Source organism: Panthera leo, chromosome A1 (genome assembly GCF_018350215.1).
Source record: "Panthera leo isolate Ple1 chromosome A1, P.leo_Ple1_pat1.1, whole genome shotgun sequence".
Taxonomy (NCBI): Eukaryota; Metazoa; Chordata; class Mammalia; order Carnivora; family Felidae; genus Panthera; species Panthera leo.
Genome location: NC_056679.1, coordinates 195475196 through 195496225, shown reverse-complemented (window position 1 = coordinate 195496225; position 21030 = coordinate 195475196). Strand labels below are relative to the sequence as shown.

Here is a 21030-nt window from a genome sequence, read left to right as displayed (position 1 = left end):
AATGCCATTGTAACTTTTTTAAAGGGATATCTTAAAATAAGTTTTAAAAATTTAAGTGTCTTGGGGCACCTGGGTGGCTCAGTCAGTTGAGCGTCCAACTTCGGCACAGGTCATGATCTCACGGTTCGTAAGTTTGAGCTTCATATCGGGCTCTCTGCTGTCAGCACAGAGACAACTTCGGATCTTCTATACCACCTCCCCCCCCCCCAACCACCTCGGCCTGTCTCCCCCCCCCCCTCTCTCTCTCTCTCAAAAATATATAAACATCAAAAAAATTTTTTAAGTTCTGACAAGGTCATGACAATAGGGAAGGCCCATTCTTCTGGCACCAAATGAGGCCTGGAGGGCTGCGGGCAGGAGTGAGAGCTCATTATGTACCTGCTTCATATGGACAGACAAGGTTATAGGGATTTGATCACAAGAAAATTCCAGGAGCAAGTTTTCTAGTCAGGGAAGTCAGTGAATGGAGAGTTGGCAACTGTAGAGGCGAGTTTCAACCTGGAACCTACTGGAAAGGATCTGGCTTTGGGAAGGCCAGGGCTGGCCTTGAGATGACAAAGGCGGGAAGAGAAGCAACAGACTTTGGATAACCACCCTCAACTGGGAACAGTACAAAGCTCCCCGCCCACCGCCTGTGGGTCCTCACAGCAGGAACACCTGCTTTGCTGGAGAGGAAGCAGAGTCCAGACAGGTGCAGAGCTTGGCTCAAGGCCACACGATTGCCAAAGGACAAAGCAGAACCCACACCTGATCATCTATCACTGGTCCCACCCTGTACTCCTTGCTGCCGAAAGCTTCCTAAGAGGGGTTGAGAGAGCAGCCCCAGCAACCCCAGCCCATGTTCCTTCCATCCCGTGCGTGCCTCCTCTCAGCTCCTGTGATCCACAAGGTACACACACTCCGCGCCTAGAAGCCAGCTTCCATCCCAGCGGCTGGGACATCACTTGGCCCAGAAGGAGTGCCTCAACTATCAGCCATGGGGACAAAGGGCACCAGGTCCACCCTTAGACAAAAGGAACTTGGCTGGCCTTCTGTCTCCCAGTCCCCAATATGCCCAAAGCTGGTTAGCCAATGAAGGCTTTCTCCAACTCTGTAACTACCCCTCCAAGGGGGAAGGGGACAACCTGTAGGAATTTCCCTTCTCGGGGACGTCTGGGTGGCTCAGTCAGTTTAAATGTCCGACTTTGACTCAGGTTATGATCTCACGGCTTGTAGGTTCGAGCCCCGTGTTGGGCTCTGTGCTGACAGCTCAGAGCCTGGAGGCTGCTTCCGATTCTGTGTCTCTCTCTGTCTCTGCCCCTCCCTTGCATGCGTGCTCTCTCTCTCTCTCTAAAAAAAAAAAAAAAAAAAAAAAAAAAAAAAAAAAAAAGAATTTCCCTTCTCTACATATGGTGGAAGGAGGGCTCAAACCCTGGCTCAGTTCCTTGCCAGGTGACCCTGAACATACTACCCTTGTTCCTCCCCGTGGAAATGCTGGGAGGACCAACTAGGAACCACAGAGCTCCTTGCAGACCTTAAAGTACAACCCCAGCAGAAGCCACAGTGACTAGGAAGGGGACAGCTGGACAGGGGTGAGACCACTCAGATAAGAGCCAAAGATATTTTGTTCTAGAAGCAAAGGCTGGAAACTACCTAATGAAGAAGAAAATGAATACACTGGGGCAAGTTCATACCAGGGAATACAATACAGCCGTGAAAATGAATGAACTACAGCCAGAGATACAAACATGAATGGATCTCACAAACGCAATATTAGGCAAAACACAATTATCAGGCAAAACAATGCATACGGACAGTATGATAACATTTGAATAGCATTTTTAAACATATGAAATTACTACATATTGTTTAAGGACGTATATGTGTATAATAAAACTATAGAGAAACATAAGAGAATAAACCCTCAATCAGAACACTTGCTACTTCCATAAAGGGGATGATCAAGGAGAAATTTCAGGTGTACAGGATCTGGATCTCTTAAGCCGGATGGGTGGGTGCCTGGTGTGTGCACGTTACCTTCTATGTCTGAAAGATCCCTTCATATTCTCTAAATGTCAGTGTTGCCATGCTTAGACCTCTGTTCTTCTTCCCAGGGGTTGGGGGATGGGGGAACACGTGCAGAGGCAGAAGTGGGGACAGAGGGACCAGCATTCCTCAGACCACTGATGAAGCTGGCCACGAGGAAGGCACAGGACGATGGCCTGTCAGTCGGTGGAAAGTGGAGCGAGTACTCTCCAGTGTGGGTGGAGACCAAACCAAAGGCCCCTGACTCATGGGACACCCCCCACGCCCGCCCTAAAAATACCAGCTCTGGCCTCTAAGTATGACTCCTTGGTGACACAACTCCTACAGCACCCCCACCCTCCCCCCCACACACACACACATATCTGCCAGGCCACCCGGTTTGTCCACCCTGTAGGTGTTCAAGAACACAGGGAACAGCTTCAGGGTGAGGTCCCTGGGGAGAGAGGAGCTCAGCCCTGCCTGGGGACAAAGAGCCAGCTGTTCCTCAGGCCAGTCATCTGTTCCTTTCAGAAGAGTGACTGTCCTGGGCCAGTCATGGGGAAAAAACATCAAAAACTTCCTGCAACTAACTGGCCATCGTGGCTGCCAAGGTCTATCTCTGGAGATTGGGGAGCTCTGCTCCGCAGAACCAACGGAGCTGCTCCCTGCTTCCCTGAGCCTCCCTTTTGGGAACTCTCCAGAGGGTCCCAGACACCCTCCTTTCAAAGAGGGACGCGGAAAAGAGAAGCAGGCACTTCGGGCAGGCAGGGGTACAGCAAGGAGGCGTGGGCAGGGTGGACCCAGAAAGGCCTGGCCCGGCGGGAAGAGCCAGAGAGAGGGCAGGCAGCCCGGTCACTGGGGTACAGAGTTTTTAAGGCTGAAGGAAAACATTCTAAGACACCAGCAAGTGGACTGCCTTCATTTTGCAGTAACACCAAAGCCAGCAGAGGAAGAAGACCTGCCCAAGGCTGCCCAGGATGGTGGGGACACAGAGGGGAGGCAGACCTAGGCTTTCTGGGGCTCGCTGGGCACCCTCTTCCCACACGGAACCATGCCTGCCCTCCCTCAAAGCGGTCGGGTGGCAATGAGGGAAAAGGAGGTGAGACCGGGGGAACCTGCACCTGGGGCAGGGGGTGCCCACAAAATCAAACCATCCATAACATGGGAAGAGGCTGCCTACAGGCAGTAGTGCACTCCCTGACCCTGGGGATGGGGTCAAGCTGAGGCTGAAGGACCACCTGCCGGGGTGCGAGGTGCTGTTGAGGGACTTCAGGCCAGATGTCTGCTGTGCGTGCGTGTAAGTGTCCACTATTCCAAACAGGGATGGAAAGGCATCTGACACAGAGCAGAGGACGACCCATCCAGACAGGACACAGCATGGTCCACAAGTGGCAGAGGGGTTAAGGCCGGTTTTCCCCAAATATGGAGTATCGGACCCTCTCCATCATTGTCCTACTGAAATCCCTGCAACATCCTCATGACGATCATCACTAACAAGGTCAGCAGCTAGCACTGACTGATCACTTACCCCACATCGGCCCTGCGCTGTCCCATGAATTCGCAGCATGGGAGAAGACAGCGCTGACCTCAGAGAGCCTTACAGATGAGGAGGCAGGGGCTGCACCCTCTCAGCTGTGCCAAACTCTGAAGCACACGCTCTCCACCAGGGGTTCCCACCGTGCGCCACACCAGGCATGGGCACGACCCGCTGCCTCGGCCCCTCGGGGTACAGGGACCAGTATGCGTTTAACAAGCCACCCAGGTGCTCCACATGCGTGCTTACAGTTTGCCAGCCCCGCTGCTCTAATCACTTCCCAAGGCTGCCAACAAGGGAGAAACCACCACTTCTCTGTCTGGTAGTCAAGACCTTCAGGGTTTTTCCTGGGCTAGCTGGTCAGCTCCCCCAACCCAGCAAAGCCTTACCCCCAATCCTCTACCCAGTCTACAAGTTCCAGAGGGGCTCAGGCCCCACTCTGCTCTCATCGTCTTCCTAGAGTCCGGCCTTGAAGTCACCTCCCTCCGGAAGCCTGCTGACCACCTGGTGCCCCCAAACTGCCCTGCACTCCAGTGAGACTTATGCCGGGCACTTGGGGGCACATGCTCAGAGCACATTTCTCTGCATTCCACTGCCAGTTCCCGGACGGCCAAGCTAGTTCCTTATGTACCCAAGCATCATGTTCCTCTGCAAGCACTGGGCACAAGGGTGGTCAGGAAAAGCGTGCTGGCTATCAGAGAGAGAGAAAAAAAAATCCCTTGGGGAGCACGTTCTGGTTCTCCGACTGACGCTGCCACTACCCTTCGGGGACAAGTGTGTTCCCATCTCCCCGCCTGGGTGAAATGCACCATTATTCTAGTTTCTTTTATTCTACGCATCCATTGAACCCCAGACACTCGTGTACCAAGAATGCACATGCACTAAAGTGGTTCCTGCTCTCATCCTTCTCTCCCGGGAAAAGAGAAAGACAACAGACAAGTAAACACTAAAAATTATTATATTCTAGACACTAAGCTCTGTACATATACTTTCTCAGTCGCAAATAAACAAGATTATTTCAGAGCATGATGAATGCATAAAAACATAATAGTAATACGACAGAAAGTGAAAAAAGGGGCTACTTTGCATAGAATGATCAGGGAAGGCCCCTTTAAAGAGGTGACATTTGAGCTGAGACTTGGCAGATAAGGAAGAACCAGCCACGTAAAGAAATGGGGAAAGGTGTTCCAGGCAGAAGGAACAGCACATACAAAGACCTCGAGTCAAGAACAAGCTTGGTGTGTTGGAGGGAAGACAAGCAGGCTGCAGGGGCTAAATTGCAGTGCAAACAGAAGTAATACCAAGCAGTACTCAGAGACAGAGGCAGACAGACGGCCTCCTACAAATGTGAGGGGCTCAAATGAGGTCGGCCCCATCCAGCCCAGGACATCTGGACCCCAACTCACAGGCAACATTAGGGTCAAGGGTATAAGTCAGACCCCTTAACTTCCTGGGGCCCCAAAAGACCTGGTGTGGGCATAGGGGGAGGCACCACCCCTCAGCATGAGAGCCTCACGGGTACCCACAGGACACCCCGGGGTGGTGGAAAACAGGGCCACAGAAGTATGTAGAATACAGGACACTCACAACTGCAGCTTCCAGGGGGACATGATCAAGTGCTTCCATGAAGTGCCAGTTCCTGATTACACTATTTTCCCAGGACACAGAGAGGACAGACACCTTGGTCCGTGGAAAGAGAACAGGGCCATGCTGTTCAAGGCTTACTGGTCTTGGCCAAATCTTAACCTTTTGGGGTCTCGATTCCTCATTTGAAAACTGAGGCTACTAGTAGGCACTAGAGCTAATAGCAATTAGAGCCGTTGAAAAGATTAAATGAGATACTGAAGGTGAAGCACTGTGCCCAGCACACGGTAAGTGTTCATAAATGTACACTGTCATCGTTACTGCCATTGGATTTTCACTGTCTCAGTTCTCTCTGCTGTAAAATAAGGAGATTAATCACGAGATTCCTGTGAGCTTGTACTAAAAAATGTTCTAGCCTCTTAATGCAATATCCGTTGTCAGGAATACAAAAAAAAAAAAAAAAAGAATCCTCTTTCCTGACTTCTCATAAGATGCTGAATTCCCCTCTACCACACCCTGCTGTTTGGAAAATAGATGTTGATTAAATTCTATTTTAATGATACTGTGAAATCAACATGATGCACTGGGAATCCACAGATTTCTCTGTACTGTCATTCTGCAAGGAAGTAGGGATGGATGTTGCTGATTCTTCTGTATCCGGCCCCCCAACCAAAACACAATCTCTCATTCAGTCGCACAAAACTCCCACCCACTTCCATACACACAATTAATGAATGTATAATGCAACCACTTCCATACACACCACCACACACACACACACACACACACACACACACACACAAATGTCCTACAGTGGAAAACTCACCCACGCGTAGAAACACATCCAAAATCACTCCCAGAAACTCACTACGGCTACCCTGCAAAATGCACACAAATGTTGCTTCCAACAGTGTGCAAAATTCGTTCAAAAGAAACTGAATAGCAGGGACTCTGAAGCCAAAGGCCCGGGTTCAACTCCTTACTTTGCAACTCCCTAGCTGTGTGACCCCAATCTCTAAGTGCCTCGATTCCCTAAACTGTAAAATGGGGATAATAATAATACTGATTTTAAGGGGAAATGTGACAATTACATGAGTTTAAAACATGTTAAAGGTTTAAATCAGCACTTGGAAAGCGCCCAATAACTTCGCCCAATAACTTCTTTTCCTCTTCCTTACGTGTGCACACTGCTCCCAAGCTGGTCTCGCACACTGTAAACAGACCCACGCCAGCACACTGTCCCCTAACCGGCGGCTCTGCACGCCCCGCACATTCCCCTGCACGCTGTTCCCAGACAGCGCTCACCCACGCAGTGCGCAGGCGCGCCCACCGCCCTCCGAGCCCTGCAGGGATTCGCCACGGCCCGACCCCAGCCACCCGGGCCTCACGCGCCGGGGCCCAGAAGCCGAGGAGCCCAGGCCACCGGGCCGGGCCTGACCTCCCCCTTCCTCCGTGCCGGGTCACTGCCGAGGCTCTGAACGGCCGGGTCCCGGACTCCCTTCCGCCCCACCCTCGCTCTGCCCGGCAGGCTTACCTGAGGGTGGGGGTCTTGGGACACAGCGCCCCGCTCTCCGCGCCCAGCCCCGGGTCCAGGGACAGGTTATGGGCCGCGGCCAGGATCTGGCCCTCAGAACTCCTCGGGCTCCCGGCCGGGGCGGAGGACCGCGCCAGGGACGAGGAAGTGTCGGGGGCTGGGCCACCCTACCCCTGGGAAAGTCCCCGGAGATCGACAGGCCGCTCGCCCAATCGCGCTACGCCGCCGGGGCGGGCCCGCGGCCGCGGGGGTGGGACGAAACGAGGTAAACAGCGGCCGCCCTGGGAGGTCCGGGGCGGAGAGCAGCCGAGCGGCCGCCGGTGCCCACTCCCGCAGGCCCGCCCCTCGGGCTGTGACCTCCCGAGCCTGGGCAGCCCCTCGCGGCAGTCCCCGCGCCGGAAGCCCCGGAGCCCGGGATGAGGCCGGAATTTCAGAGCGGAGAACAACCGCAGAGACCACCCCACCGCTTCCTTGCTGCGGAGGGGCACACCGACCCGAGCGGAGAGGGGACTTGCCAAAAGGCACGTAAGCATCTGGAGCTGAGCCAGAGCTGGAGCTCAGGGCCCCAGAGTTGGGTCCAGGGCGCTCCTGGACAACTTCATAGAGTTCCCACAAATTCGAGGACCCCTAAAGAAGATTGTTTGCATACTTACTGCTCCAGACATTGTAAGCACTTTGCATGCATTAATTACTTGATTTCCTTCGCACGCCACCCTAGTGAGATGGGTTTTATTCCCTTGTTTACCGTAAATAAATTTACAGGCACAGAGAGGTTAGATGATAGTAAGTGGCTGAACCAAGATTCAAACCCAAGTGGGCAAATCCAGAGCCCGCCTCCCACTGTGCCTACATATAAGTGGGCCAGATCCCCTGAAGAGCTGTGGGATTTCCCAGACCCTTAAGAAGCGGCTTGGTTTAACGGTGGGAACTCTTTTTTGTTGTTGTTTCTTTTTAAGCCCGTCATTTTATTTAAAAGAGAGTTTTAATTTCAAAAAGTGGAAGGACCTGAACTTGGAATAAAGGACAGCTCTTTTCATGGGGTAAATATAGCTTTATGAAAAATCGATTGCAAAAGACCCTTTTCTCCGGAAGTGGTGAAAACTTAGTCATTGACAGGCCCTCATCCTCAGAAAGGATTTGGGGAGGTATTTCATACAGGCCCTCATTTTAGGGAAGGAGAGATCTGTCAATCAACTGTGACTGTGTGAACATACACATAAACACACACACGCCTACCCAAATATAGACCCAATCCAAGGAGTCTCCTTTGTAGCTTTGTAAATTCAGTTACCTCAAAGACGTTTCCAAATTCTGGGATGCTCTAAGTTACTTCGAAAGTGTTATCAAATTCTCAAAACAATATTCTGGTTCATTTTAATTATGAAGATAAGTACTCAGATACTCTGATTTTTAAAGAGGTGGGGGGAGGGAATGCAAAGGCCAAGCAAAGCACCACTGAGTGTCACCAATGGGGGGTGGGGTACAGGGGGATTAGAATCGCCATCCCACGGTTTATAAGCAGCTCTCAGGCATCACCACCACCCATTAGGCTTCCCCAAACTGGTTTTCTTCTTGCTATTTGTCTACACTTCCCAATTTGCCTCCTCCTGGAATGCTGTCTTTCTTCTCTCAACTTGTCTTCTCATGAACACCGAAATTTACTTTAAAAAACGAAGAGTCTCCAACTATTTGCGTTTTGTTTCCAAACCATTTCAACTGTTTTTGTAAAATATCTGACCTTAGAGAGTTAGACAAATAGTTTCATGCCTTAAAGCGTCTGATGACTCCTAGGTGGACTTATTGGACAGTGCTCTGGTACTACATAAAAAGGTCATATGATCATTTTTTTGCCTGGTTTCCAATCTTGGGATAGTTTTTCACACTTACAATATGTGAGAAAACTTACCTCTTCAAGGTCATGAGCACACCCATCCTTCCTTTTAAGTCTTAGTTTGAATTCAGAGCATCCCACCACATTAGCCATGGAGACCATTGTTCACAATCCCCTATTTGATAGGTAGGGAAACCAAGACCTCAGTGTGGTAAAGGACTTGTTCAGGGCCACATACATTGAGTGATGCCTTCACGGTTGGAAACCATGACCTTGATTTCCAGTCATGTGTACTCTTTCCACTGTACCATGTTGTTTTCCCAGTATCATGATTTTTCTTACACAAACTCAACATTCATTATGACCATAGGCTATGAATTTAACTAATTGGGTTCTAACCCCTACTCAACCACTTGCTACCTGGGTGGCCTCCCTAAGCCTCAGTCCCTCCCTAAAAAAATGGAGAAAATAATTGTACCTTACCCCTAAGGTGATCATCAAGATAAATGAGATAATGCAAGTAAACCCCAAAGCTTGGCACCCAGTAGGCACTCAAGAAATGATAGTGGCAATTTTACAGAAAGCAAAATTGGGGCACCTGGGTGGCTCAGTTGGTTGAGCATCTGACTCAACTTGATTTTGGCTCAGGTCATGACCCCACAGTCATGAGATCGAGCCCCGAGTCCGCTCTGTGCTGAGCAAGGAGTCTGCTTGGGATTCTCTCTCTCCCTCACTCTCTCTGCCCCTCCCCCACTCATTCTCTCTCCCTCTCTCTATTTCTCCCAAAATAAATAAATAAACATTTTTTAAAGTAAAAAAAAAAAAAAAAAATGATAGTGGCATCTAAACATGGATTGCCAGCACTGGACAGAACTTCACTGTTAAACCCAGGAATGCATCCTCCCCAAGTTCCATGTCACCATCCACATCCTCTATGGGACCCTAGCCCCCAGGTGGAGTGGGAAACAGCACCCCTCACCTGGCACCCCCTGCCACCCTCAGATCTAGAAGGAGATGTCCAAGCCGGAAGCTGAGTGACCCAGGCAGCTGGAAACCTCTTGCTCTTCCAGAGTGACAACAACCACGGGCACAAAGCTCTACCTCAGAGGAGAATCAAAGGCCTGTGTTTTATTTTGTTTTGTTTTAAAACATGAAACTTCCCAATCTCCTTCCTGCCACTCCCTACCCTTGCACCACTTCCAGTAAGGCTGCCCCGAAGGAAGATCTAAGCCCACGTTTGAGGGAAACAAAAAACATACCCCCAAACTCACCCGTACCTGATTAAGCTCCAAATCAAGTTTCTAAAGCAGAGTGGAGGTAGCATATTAAAAAGGTTAAGAGGTAGCATTTATGGAGTGTTTGCTATGTGCTAGGTCTGCACTTTAACATAACAGGGTATCTCCCAGCCACCATGAGGTTATTACCACTGCCATCCCCACTTCACAGTTGAAACTGGGGCTTTGAGGTGTTAGATGACTTGTGCAAGGTCTTACACAGCAACAGGTAACTGGAGCCTGAAGATCCAGACTCCTAACCGCTTAACGCTCTTGAGCATTATGCCAGAGGCTTGCCAGCTACTAAGACAGAGCTCAAAATGCCAGTCCTTAAAGGGTTGTTTCGAAAGGATCAGACCCAGCCTTTTTCTCATAGGGATGAAGCTTCTGAGGGCCAGAGAAGGGTAGGAACTTGCTGGAGGTCTTACAGCAAGTCTGTGGTTCATATTCAGGGCTAGGACCTACAGCTCCTGCTCCTAGAGCAGTCCTATTTTCACACACCTCACCAATGGGAAGTGAAGCTTCTAAAACCAACAAACTCGGCCTCACTCTATTAGGTGAGTTTGTGAGCTGGGGTCTTGACTAGAGGTGAATGAAAGTCAAGGTGAGCAGCTAATGAACTAGGAAAAGAGCAATCCTGGGTCTGGGTCCCCTCCTTCCATCCGGGCTCCTGTCTCCATAGCCCAGGGCAATCTTGGGAATATGAAACCCACGGTGGATTCTAGGTGCTTTTTGGTATTGGGTGTGTGCACACGAGAGAGAGAGATTTTAGTGATAGCTAAATGAGAAATGCACATCGAGCACATGATGTTGACTGAAATTGTCGTAGGTAATCATATTTTTTGGTAAGAAATAAATAAGTGGGCAGTACCTACGGTCTCTGCTTCCCACCCTCGGCCTAAGAAGCGTTTTTAATTCTGTCTACCTCCCAATAACTGCCAGAGGGATGGATAGAATGGCTTTAAGATATCCATAACTTTTCACATTGATTATACACCTTAAGGTGAACTAAAGCATCTCATATTCATGATTTCCCCCTCCTCCAAGAGCATGCATGCCATGCAAGGGTTAGGGTGTGGGCTCTGGAGTCAGACAGACCTGGGTTTAGGTCCCAGCCCTGCCCTTACACCTCATGATAGCCCTCTGCCTGTTTCCTCACCAATAACCTGAAGTGTAGAGTCTGATGCATAGGGTAGAGAAAGAACGAGATGCCACGGGGCCTGGGGTGAGTTAAAGGCAGTGATGCCCAGGGCCCAGAGCTGAGGATGAACTTGCCCTAGACCTCACAAAGCGTTCTGGGAAGCACCAGGCCTAGAAGGCATTTCTCTTGACTTTTTCTCCAGGGTCTTTCCTGTTTTCCTCTTTCTCCCTCCCAGCTGTTTCCGCTGCGGCCCTGGGCCTGCCAGTCACACTAGGGTTTCTAGGACACCACTGGCAGAGAGGAAAGAGCCAAGTGACTCTGGGGGAAATTCCCGGCCTCGGAGCATATGTGGCCTAACCAGGCACCTCCCACAGTTCCTGGGAGCCCCAGGCTTCCCCTGGTCCACCTCCTCTCCCTTGGGCCTCCCTGTCTTCAGGTCAGCATGTCAAGCCAGATCTGGGTTCGGATCCACGTTTGCTCCTTGTCACCCTCCTGGAAGCGGAGAGAGGCCAGCCAAGCCCATCCCCTGAGGGAGGCAGCCCCATGGGAACCAGACATTTCCTAATCCTGGGAAGCCCTGACAGGGCCCAGAGAGCCATCCTCCTTCAGCCTCACCCCGTGTCCTCTCTCATTCTCCCTCTCCCAGGGTCCCTCCTGCTTCCCCCTCCATTGTTCTCCAGCCCAGAAGCAGCTGTGCCAGGGACTTGGTCTCTGCTTCTTGCTCCTCCTAGCAAGGGACTTCCCTGGGCTGGGCCTCTGACCAGCTCTGGAAAATCTGGACTGCTTGGGGTTTAAAGAGGAGGCCGTATCACCACTGCCTGCCAGCTCTCACCCACTCCCAGCGCCTGAGGCCCTCTGTTAAAGGTTCAACCGCAGAAGGGTCCAGCCAGCCCTAGGGAGAAAGCAGGTGAGAGAGCCCTCCAGAGATGCATTTGCCCCAGCGCTAAGGAGGGTCCCAGCCTTCCATCGTGTTCCCAAGGAAGGCGGGGCTAGACTCCCACCTGGTCTCTTCCTACCTCGCTGTAGACCACTAAAGTGCCTGATACACACGCACACACTCACCCTCCAAAGCTCACATTCACACACACATTCACATAATGACCCAGACACTCCCCAACACAGACATGCTTGTGAACTTGCGCTCAGGCCCATGCATATATACCTCCATAGATCTGACACATGCTCGCAAACATGGACACACATTCTCAACACCGACACAAATCCACATTCACACTGGTGAGCCCAATCCCTTTCCTTCAGGGAAGGGTAAGACAAAAAGCGACTTTTCTTTTCCTTCCCTTTGGAAGAACTGGCAGCGACTAGAGAGAAAAACACTGGCTGAGGAGGGGGCAAGAAGAGGGGGACAGGAAGAGGAAATAAGAAATGGAGGGAGAGCAGCAAGAGGAGAATGAGGCCAGGCAAGGAGGCAGAGAGAGGCCCAGAGCCCAAGCCCTTGGTGGGGGGGGGGGCGGGGGGGGGGGGAGAGGGAGCTGGCACAAGGGACCAGCCGAACCCAGCTGGCAGGAAAGTAGGAGGCCAGGTGGCTCTTGGCGCAGAGCTGGGGGGTGATCTGGTGGCCCCGGCACCCTTGTGCAGTGAGCCCTCACCCCTGTCCTGGCTCATGGACGCCCAGGCTGGGTCACTCACCTGGGGCAGAAGACGAAGGTGGGTGCAGTGGGGGCTGCCGCCCTGTGAAGGCTTCTCTGCTCGCTGTGCTTCTGCAGGAAGGAGGGCTGGGCTGGGTTGACTTTTAGGCAGGAGGGGAATTCCCCGAGACGGAGGAGCCAGCCGCCAGGCAGCCCCACAAGGCCCAGCTGAGGCCCCATCCTGCCCCCTGGCAGAGCACAGGGCCCTTCTTTGTCGGTTCCCCACCTGTCGCTTCCCAGACTGGCTATCACTTGCCAAGCATTCCAGGGAGAGGAGGGAGTTCTGGGGAGGAGCTGGGGGCCTGATGATTCTGTGGCTGGACCAGGAACTGGCAGGGGGGCAGGGGCGACCTGGTCTGCCCACCTACCCCACCCCTGGGTTCTCCCTTGGACTGCTAATTCCTCCTTTGCCTGAGGTGGGGGATTCCAGCCCCCAAGGGCCTCAGGAAACCTCCAGATGCCCAGCCCACTTTCTCCTCCCCACCTCCCATTCCTTTTCCGTCTGTTTCCATTCATTGTCTGTGGACTCTCCACAGGGAAGGAAAAGCTCACTCCTTCCCACTGTGCTGGGTTTCATTTCGATGTCAAGTGGGGCCTTAGGGACCTACCCACCACGGAGCAGCCCAGCTCTACACTAACCAGCTCGTTCTCCTGAGCCTCACTTCCCCATCCGGAGCCTCAGTGATCCCCTGCTGTAAAATGGGGGTAATGAGTCCTGCTGGGCCTGCCTCCTGTGAAGGTAATTGAAATAAAATGGTTTGCTGACATCCTTTGTAAACTCTCAAGTACTTTACAAACATAAGATCTCAGTTCATTATCCACTGAAAAGATGCTTTCAGAGGGGATGGGTTGGCTCTGGATCATTTCAGGTTTCTTGGTCACTTCAGGTTCCAGAGTTTCTTTATTCTTAACAGCAACATTATAGACCACTGAGGATACAAGAATGGACCAGTCAGACCCACTTCCTGCCTACTCAGAGGTCACAGACTCTGGGGCTGCCCTGTCCAGTACAGTAGCTGTTAGCCATACATGGCTATTTGAATATAAATTGGTTAAAATTAAGTAAGTTAATAACTCAGTTCCTCAGGAGCACTAGCCACATTTCAGACACTCAGCAGCCAGCCACATGTGGCTATCACGGTAGACTGCACACGTATAGAACATTTCCATCATCACAGAAAGTTCTATCAGATAGCATTGCTCTGGGGGCTGGAGGCTAATAGATAATTATAACAAAGTGTGGTAGAGATGTGTTTTGGCAGGAGAAATACAGGGAACTACAGGAGCCTGGACAGGGGAGCATCTAGTCAGGATTGGGGGATCTGGGACATCTTCCTGGAGGAAGTGACATGTCAGCTGAGACCTGAAAATGGCCAAAGCGAGAGCACAAGGAAGGGTGTTCTTAGGAAAGGGAATAGAATATGCAAAGAGAGAATACATTCAGGGAACTGAAAATTGTTCATTCTGAGTAGAGCATGGAGTTTGAAGCAGGCAAGGGGGAAGTAACAGAGTTGGGCCTGGAGAAATAAACAGGGCCAAGTCACATGGGGCCACGTTCAGCCTGAGCAGGGGGATGAGAAATGGAGGGTAGGGGGTGAGGGAGGGAGAGAGTCCACTGAATCCAGTTCTCTGCTGCTTCTGTGTTCCTCGGATTGGAATCCCATGGGGAATGCTAGGGGCACCTCCTGGCCCAACAGCCTCACTTTACAGATAAGGAAGTGAAGGCCAGACAGGGGAAGTGACTTTCCAAGTGAGTAAATGAAGGGACTTCCTGACTCCTAGTCTAGTGCCGTTTCCCACACTGCACTCAGTCCCTTGGTCTCACTGGCCACTTTTTAAGTGTTCAACAGCCACATGTGGCCAAGTGGCTACCATACCAGACTGTGCAGATGTTTCCATCATCACAGAAAGTTCCATAGGACGAATAACACCAATCCCTGAGCTAGACCAGGTGCAAAGGATAATACACACTCCTGCACATAGACCCTTTTCTCTGCAGGGAGTAAAAATACACTTCACACTGAGGCTGTCAGATGCTCCCCTCTCTGCCTTCTGATACCAACTTGCAGGGCCTCCGTCACCTATGTCCCCAACTGGGACTTAGGATGGTAGCAGGACTCAGCATCAGAGAGAGAGAGATCGTGTCCCTGGCTCCCTTTGAGAAGCCTCCTGGTGACCTGTGACCAGCCATCTGGGTCAGCCAGAGCCTTCTGTGAAATTGAGGAATGTCCCTTCCTTGAGGAATTCTGGTTTCAGATTCCTCATCGGTATTGTGTGTCATTCAGCCCTGACATTTCTGGATTGCAATGTTCCCTCTAAACATGATATTTTCTCTCCACGGGCCACAATAGTCATAGATCCTCTATGAGTTCACAAAGCCTTGCTTGGACCGGTTCCTGCTCATGGCGTCATAAATGGTGGCAGGACCTTGAAGGGCTAAGGAGGCTCAAGGAGGTAGGCCCATAGGAACTAGAATCTTCAGTTAGGAACACGGCTTGCACATCCTGGGGGAAGATTAGCTCTGGGCTCTCCTTACTGGAATGCTGAACACACTTAGCTTCCCCTGTCTTGTCTCTCACCTCTTCTTTGTCCAGCCATGGATTTTCTGAAATTGCCTTCTTTGTTCAGGCCACGGGAAGAACATCAAGAAAGAAGAGGCCCTTGGACTGGGCATTAGCGGAGCTAAGTTTGAGTCCTGGCTCTGCTGTGTGGCTCTGGGCAAGTCCCTTCCCTTCTCTGATACTCAGCTTCCCCTTCTAGACTGTGAAGGAATCAGACAAGATGATCACTAAGGGACCTTCCATTTTGACACCGTAAGGAAGTCCAAAAGTTCAGAGAAAGGAGAAATCAGGGCTGGCCAAGACGATCAGGAAATAATAACACTAATAGCTAATATTTAAGATGAACATGTACCTGACCTGATGCTAAAGGCTCTTAAGTAGACTGTTTTCATGCATTCCTCATCAGAACCCTGTGAGATTGGTACCACTGTGTTTTGGATGAGGAAACTCAGCTTCATAGTGGTTTAAGCCAATAGCTAACACATGGCACAGCTGGAGTTCAAACTCAGGTCATATCTGCAGAGGTCACCTGAAGGGGACAAGGCCTGTGCCAGACCTCAAAAGATGGGTGAAATTTGCATATGCACAGGCCCCTCTCCTTTGATACCTAATCACCCAATCCCACCTCTCTAACCCTGACGTCTCTGGTCTTATTGATGTTGTGGGAACAGCACTGGGCCAGTCTCACAATAGTCAGTCGATATTTATTTAGCAAATGCTAAATTTGACTCCTCGGGTTTCCTGATTGACCAAGTCTGTTGAATGCTCCTCAAGGATGGGAAATCCTTGTACCATTGGGACCTAGCAGGACTCTGGGCCGACCTCTGGGTCCCACCACAGACCTAAGAAATCATATTCTCTGGGGGACAGGGCCCTAGTGGCAGCATTTTTAGTAAGCTCCCAGGGGTTATCTCAGTACTTAGTAGTTTGAAAGGTCGAAGATCCCTAACTGGGTCTTCTAACTCCAAAGTAAGAATTATCTGCTCATAGAAAGGCAGCCAAGAACTCACTGTCACAGACCAGTGGGACTAGCCTGCTAGTACTTCTCTGGGTCACCCATGTAACAAATGCGTGACTTTTGGAAAGAAAAAATTTTAGTAAATTTTTAAAAGTTTTTTTCTTGTTTTGGTTTTGTTTTTTACTTATTTTTGAGAGAGAGCAAGAGAGAGCGAACATGGGAGGGGCAGAGACAGAGAGGGTGAGAGAGAGAATCCTAAGCAGGCTCCATACTGTCAGTGTGGAACCTGATGTGGGGCTTGCACTCAGAAACCGTGAGATCATGACCTGAGCTGAAATCAAGATTCGGACACTTAACTGACTGAGCCACCCAGGTGCCCCCCAGAATACTTTGAGTCTATAAGCTTCCACTAGGTGCCAGGACCACTACTAACCTTGTATGACCTGAGCAGCAATTTCCTCTCTCTGTCCTTTATCTTCCTCATCTGTGAAAGGGAGTCAATTCTTTTTGTCCATGCATAATCCTGGGAATACCTGTGTGCATAGAAGAAATGCCCATTAAGATAATTTCAGGGGCACCTGGGTGGCTCAGTCTGGTTGAGCGTCCAACTTCAGCTCAGGTCATGATCTCGCGTTCTTGGGTTTGAGCCCAGTGTCGGGCTCTGTGCTGACAGCTCAGAGCCTGGGGCCTGCTTCGGATTTTGTCTCACCCTCTCTCTGCCCCTCCCTTGCTCACGCTCTGTCTCTCCCTCAAAAAATTAAAACTAAATAAATAGATAGGATAATTTCATAAAGAATATCATAGGTCAGGGGTTCATCAACTTTAGCATCTGCCAGATTTGGTCTTGGGTAGGGCCTTAGATCAGTGGCTCTTGATCCTGGCTGGACATTAGAATCACCTGAAGAGCTTTGTAAAAATACAGATGCTCGGGGCACCTGGGTCGCTCAGTCAGTTGAGTGTCTGACTCTTGATTTCAGCTCAGGTCATGATCCCAGGGTCTTGGGATCGAGCCCCTAGTCAGGCTCTGTGCTGGGTATGGAGCCTGCTTGAGATTTGCTCCCTCTGCCCCTCTCCCCTGCTTGCACTCTCTCTAAAATAAAAAATTTTAAATGCATTAAAAAAACACAGATGCCCAGGCCCTACTCCAGACTAATTATATCAGAATCTTGGGTGGGGGGGTGGCCTGGGACTGGTATTTAAAAGCTCCCCAGGTGATTCAAAGTTGTGACTCCCTCTCTCAAAGCTGCCTTTCTAAGAGTTGGTTCTGATGCAGGTTGTCCCAGGACCTCATTGTTCCCCCTTTTTGTTCCAGGGAAAGTGCCTTCTCAGTACCAGTGTCAGAGACCAAGAGGACAACTGATCTTAGAATCTGGAGAAAAGGGAGCTCTGTTCCACTTTTTGTGGTCACACGGCATTCTACATAGTGGATGTGAAAGGAAAAATTAAACCTCAAACCAAGTCGCTCCGAGGAGAGGAGGTACATGTTGATTCTGTCGGCATCTGGAAAGTGGGATTCAGGAATGCATTTTGCAAAATTGTGCTTTCCAAGGAAAGGAAAGAAAAACAGATATAGGGCAGTATGTTGCAAGGTTCTTGTCAAAGGAAGAAGATCCAAGGACGAATGTTGCAAGACTGTGCTGCTAAAGGAAGTGGCTTCTTAGCTCATTTGATCTGGAACAAAGCTTACAGATTATCTTGGCCACTCCCCTGGCTGGACAGAAGGGGAAACTAAGGCTCGGGGAGGGGAAGGCCTATGCCCAAGGCCAGGCTGGGAGTTCCTGACAAGCTGGCATTACTAGGCTTCTCAACCACCTCCTGCCTGCTGCCTTTCCTCTAGCCCTTGAGCATGGGTCACGACCACTTCTGATTTTGCTCCAGGCCCCTAGCCCACCCCCCACCCTCACATTCTCTTGGACAGCATCCCTGATCACAAGATAGGACTCAGTCTGGGAACTTGGATCTCCACCTGCCAGATACCAGGGGCCAAAGCCAGTAAGAGGCTGGGGCGAGCTGGAGAGGAAGGAGCTGAGTCTGATGATGTGGCCTGACCTCAGAAAGGAAGCCTGGTCACCAGGGGGAATTTCCCCGGGGTGAGGTCTCATGTCTATGCAAATGATGGACTCCAATTAACCTGGACCCCAGAACAGGAGAGGGGCAAAGGGAGAGACAGCACTGTGCTAGGCTCCTCCTGTGCTGCGTCTCATCTTGTCCCCAGAACAGCCACCTAGGTAGGAAAGTGGGAGGTGTGGCGGGGGGGGGGGGGGCGCTGAGGCCCAGTGAGGGGAAGGCAGGTCTGCCCCAGAGAACGCAGTGCACCCCCAAGGGGACACCAGGCCTTGGAGAGCAATGCCGAGGGTGGAGTTGGAGCCGCTGCTGTTGCCGCTGACCAGAGTGACAGTGTCAAAGCTCGAGTGGGAGAAGCCTAGCAAAGTTTCATTTTGGGTTTCCATCTCACTCACCTGGGGACTTTTGTCCTGGGGACAGCTAAAAGGCAAGCGGGGACGTAGGGACCCTGACTCCGCTTGGGCAAATCCCTGCACTCAGGTTTTCCAAAGCCCGAAGGTGGGGTGTGCAGCAGTGCCACTGTTAACCCTTTCACCGCCAGCTTCTAGAACACTCCTTGAAAAGTGGACCGAGTGGGATGGGGGCTGTTGACAGCAAATCTCTCCCTCCTGCCTCTTTACATTTCACTCAGTTGAGCCTCACTACGCCACAAAGACTTCCCTGGGGATTTCGTTCCTCTCAAAGGCGGATCCCGCTTACTGCCTGGTTCTCCAAGGAGCTGGTCTTGCCTCCCCCAGAGCAGGGCTGCAAACAGGAGCAGAGCTCAAGTCCAGAGCATTTGGGCGCAAAGTCTGCTCTCCACAGAGCCTGGTTGTTTGTTCTGCTGTCGAAGAACATACCCGAGAGCAGGCAGGTCAGTGATTCCTGGAGTTGTGTGCCACACACTAAGGCTGTGTGCCAAGGAAAGTATGAGTGCATATGTGCTCTGGTGAGCGCGTGTGAAAGGCGAGTCTAGGTACTTGTGTGAGGAGTTTCGTGTAGTACGCATATGGACAACAGTATCTGTATTTCTGAGCGGCGTATTTGTGGGCCTAATCATTTTATTTTCCCGTGTGGTCCACAGTGTGCATTTCTGTGTGTGTGTGTTACCAGCAGTGTGCTTCTGATTCTGGGATATACATGGTGTGTCCCCATGGGTATGACTGGCAGTGATGTGGAATTCTGTGTGTGTGATAAATGGGATTTGGGGGCTTTGAGTGGACACCAGCCATGTGGGAGAACAGAAATCACTAGCCCAGCACAGACTTGGGATCTCTAGATCCATTCCCCACCCTCCCTGCTCACCTGTCAGGCCCTCCCAGCCCCGCCCATGGCTATCTCCAGGTCAAGGTCCAAGGCCATCCCAATGAGGTAGCCACTAGGTGGTTCTGGCTGCAGCTGGCAGCACACTAGGCAGATGGGGGTAGCTGAGAGGGAGGAGTGAGACCGTCCCACAGAAGGAAATGCATGTTCTGCAAACTGCTACAACAGCTGGCCCAGGGGAAGGGGCCATTGCCAGACAGCTCCCGTATGGCTTCTCCAGTTCTCACCTGAGAGGTGGGTAGTGAGATGGCCTGCACTGGAGATCTCCGGCCTCACATGCTGCTTTTAAAAGCACCTGCTGCCTCTGGGGTCCCGGGTAATGACATTACCTCTGGCTTTGTATCTCCCTCCCTCTCTAATCCCCCATGGCAGATTGGGCAGTTTCCTTGGTTTCTCACACCACCATGTTTTTCTTAAGGCTCTTTTCTCCATGTCTGCTTTCCTGCCCTGGCTCCTGTCCTCATCCTTCTATATCGGAGGAACACTGCAAGCCAGTCCAATGGTCTCCCAGCCCGTTTCCTTCTTCACACTGGCCACAGAGATGTCTTTCTAAAGGACATCTCCTGTCCCTTGCATCTTTGGGGCTGGCTGGAGGGTAAGGTCCACACTTTAGCCTAGACTCCCCTTCTGGTTTCTTCTCCTTTATGAAATGGAACCTAGCCTACTTATTAATACCAAAGAGCTGATATTTATTGAGTTCTTATTATGTCCCAGATAGTGTGCTCAGAGATGTGCATGCATTGGCTTCTTTGATTCACAACAACCTTGTGAAATAGCAACCTTTGTCATTCCCATTTTACAGATGAGGAAACCAAGGCATAGGGAGGCCAAGTGACTTATCTACTTCTAAGTGGCTGACTGGGATTCGATCCAGCCATCCTGCCTGCCTCCATAGGTTAACCTCTGAGTAGAGGGCTCAGTTAAGAACTAGAATTTCCTGCTTGCCTAACCCAACTGTAAAGTGAGGAAGTCTGCCTGGGGAAACCTGAGGTCTAAGAGGCCTGTTAGAACACCGATGTGCTGCTTTTGGGTTCTGAAATTCGGGTTGGGCAACTTGACACTTCTCCCTCCCATTCTCAGCTCAGCCTGGCTTCCGTAACCAAGAGGAGGAAGACCTGTGAGTAGTGAGCAGAGCAGGAATCAGGAGACCCAGGTGCTAACCCCAGATCTAGCCTTTAGTAAGACCATGGTCACTGGGTCTTGATTTTTGAACTCCTGAAACAAGAGCGTTGGTTTGGATGAGCTGCAAGACCATTTCCAGCTCAATCCACGTGTCCTGTACCTTCAGGCAGTTTGTTTGACCGCTTGGACCCTTGGTTTGCTCATTAGAATAAGGGTGATCACCCTTGCCCTCCTCCCGTGGGATTACCCATTATTCTCAGCAAAGCTGGGGCACAGTAAACATCAGGGGGTTCCAGATAGCCAGCAGTTCCCACACCGCTGTCCAACAGCTGGAAATGTGGCCGTGGCAGTTCTCAAATAGCGGCTCTCTGCTCGGGTTAGAAGGGCAACCGCCTCCCGGCCAGTCACTTCAGATGTTTCCCTGTGGCCCCAAAGAGCGAGGTTGGAGCTTCCCAGTCTGGAGCTTCTGAGAAGG

General features: G+C 51.1%; 1 protein-coding gene and 1 long non-coding RNA gene across 7 annotated transcripts in view; one reads left to right on the top strand and one right to left on the bottom strand.

Annotated features, from left to right (window-relative positions):
* Positions 1–12635, bottom strand: part of TNIP1 (TNFAIP3 interacting protein 1) — a 52766-nt gene extending 40131 nt beyond the window's left edge. For 2 of the 6 annotated variants that reach the window (XM_042948847.1, XM_042948864.1), the window contains exon 1: positions 6657–6836. The gene's annotated coding sequence lies outside the window, so the exon portion shown is untranslated. Of the gene's footprint in view, positions 1–6656; positions 6838–12549 lie in introns of those variants that run through there. The other 4 variants (XM_042948854.1, XM_042948882.1, XM_042948872.1 and 1 more) reach the window with 4 other exon arrangements.
* A 1711-nt stretch (positions 12636–14346) lies between these two features.
* On the top strand, positions 14347–18289 carry LOC122226160. Its single transcript, XR_006205500.1, has 3 exons — positions 14347–15002; positions 15143–15361; positions 17380–18289. It is a non-coding gene; the product is annotated as an uncharacterized LOC122226160 (long non-coding RNA).
* Positions 18290–21030: the final 2741 nt, after the last annotated feature.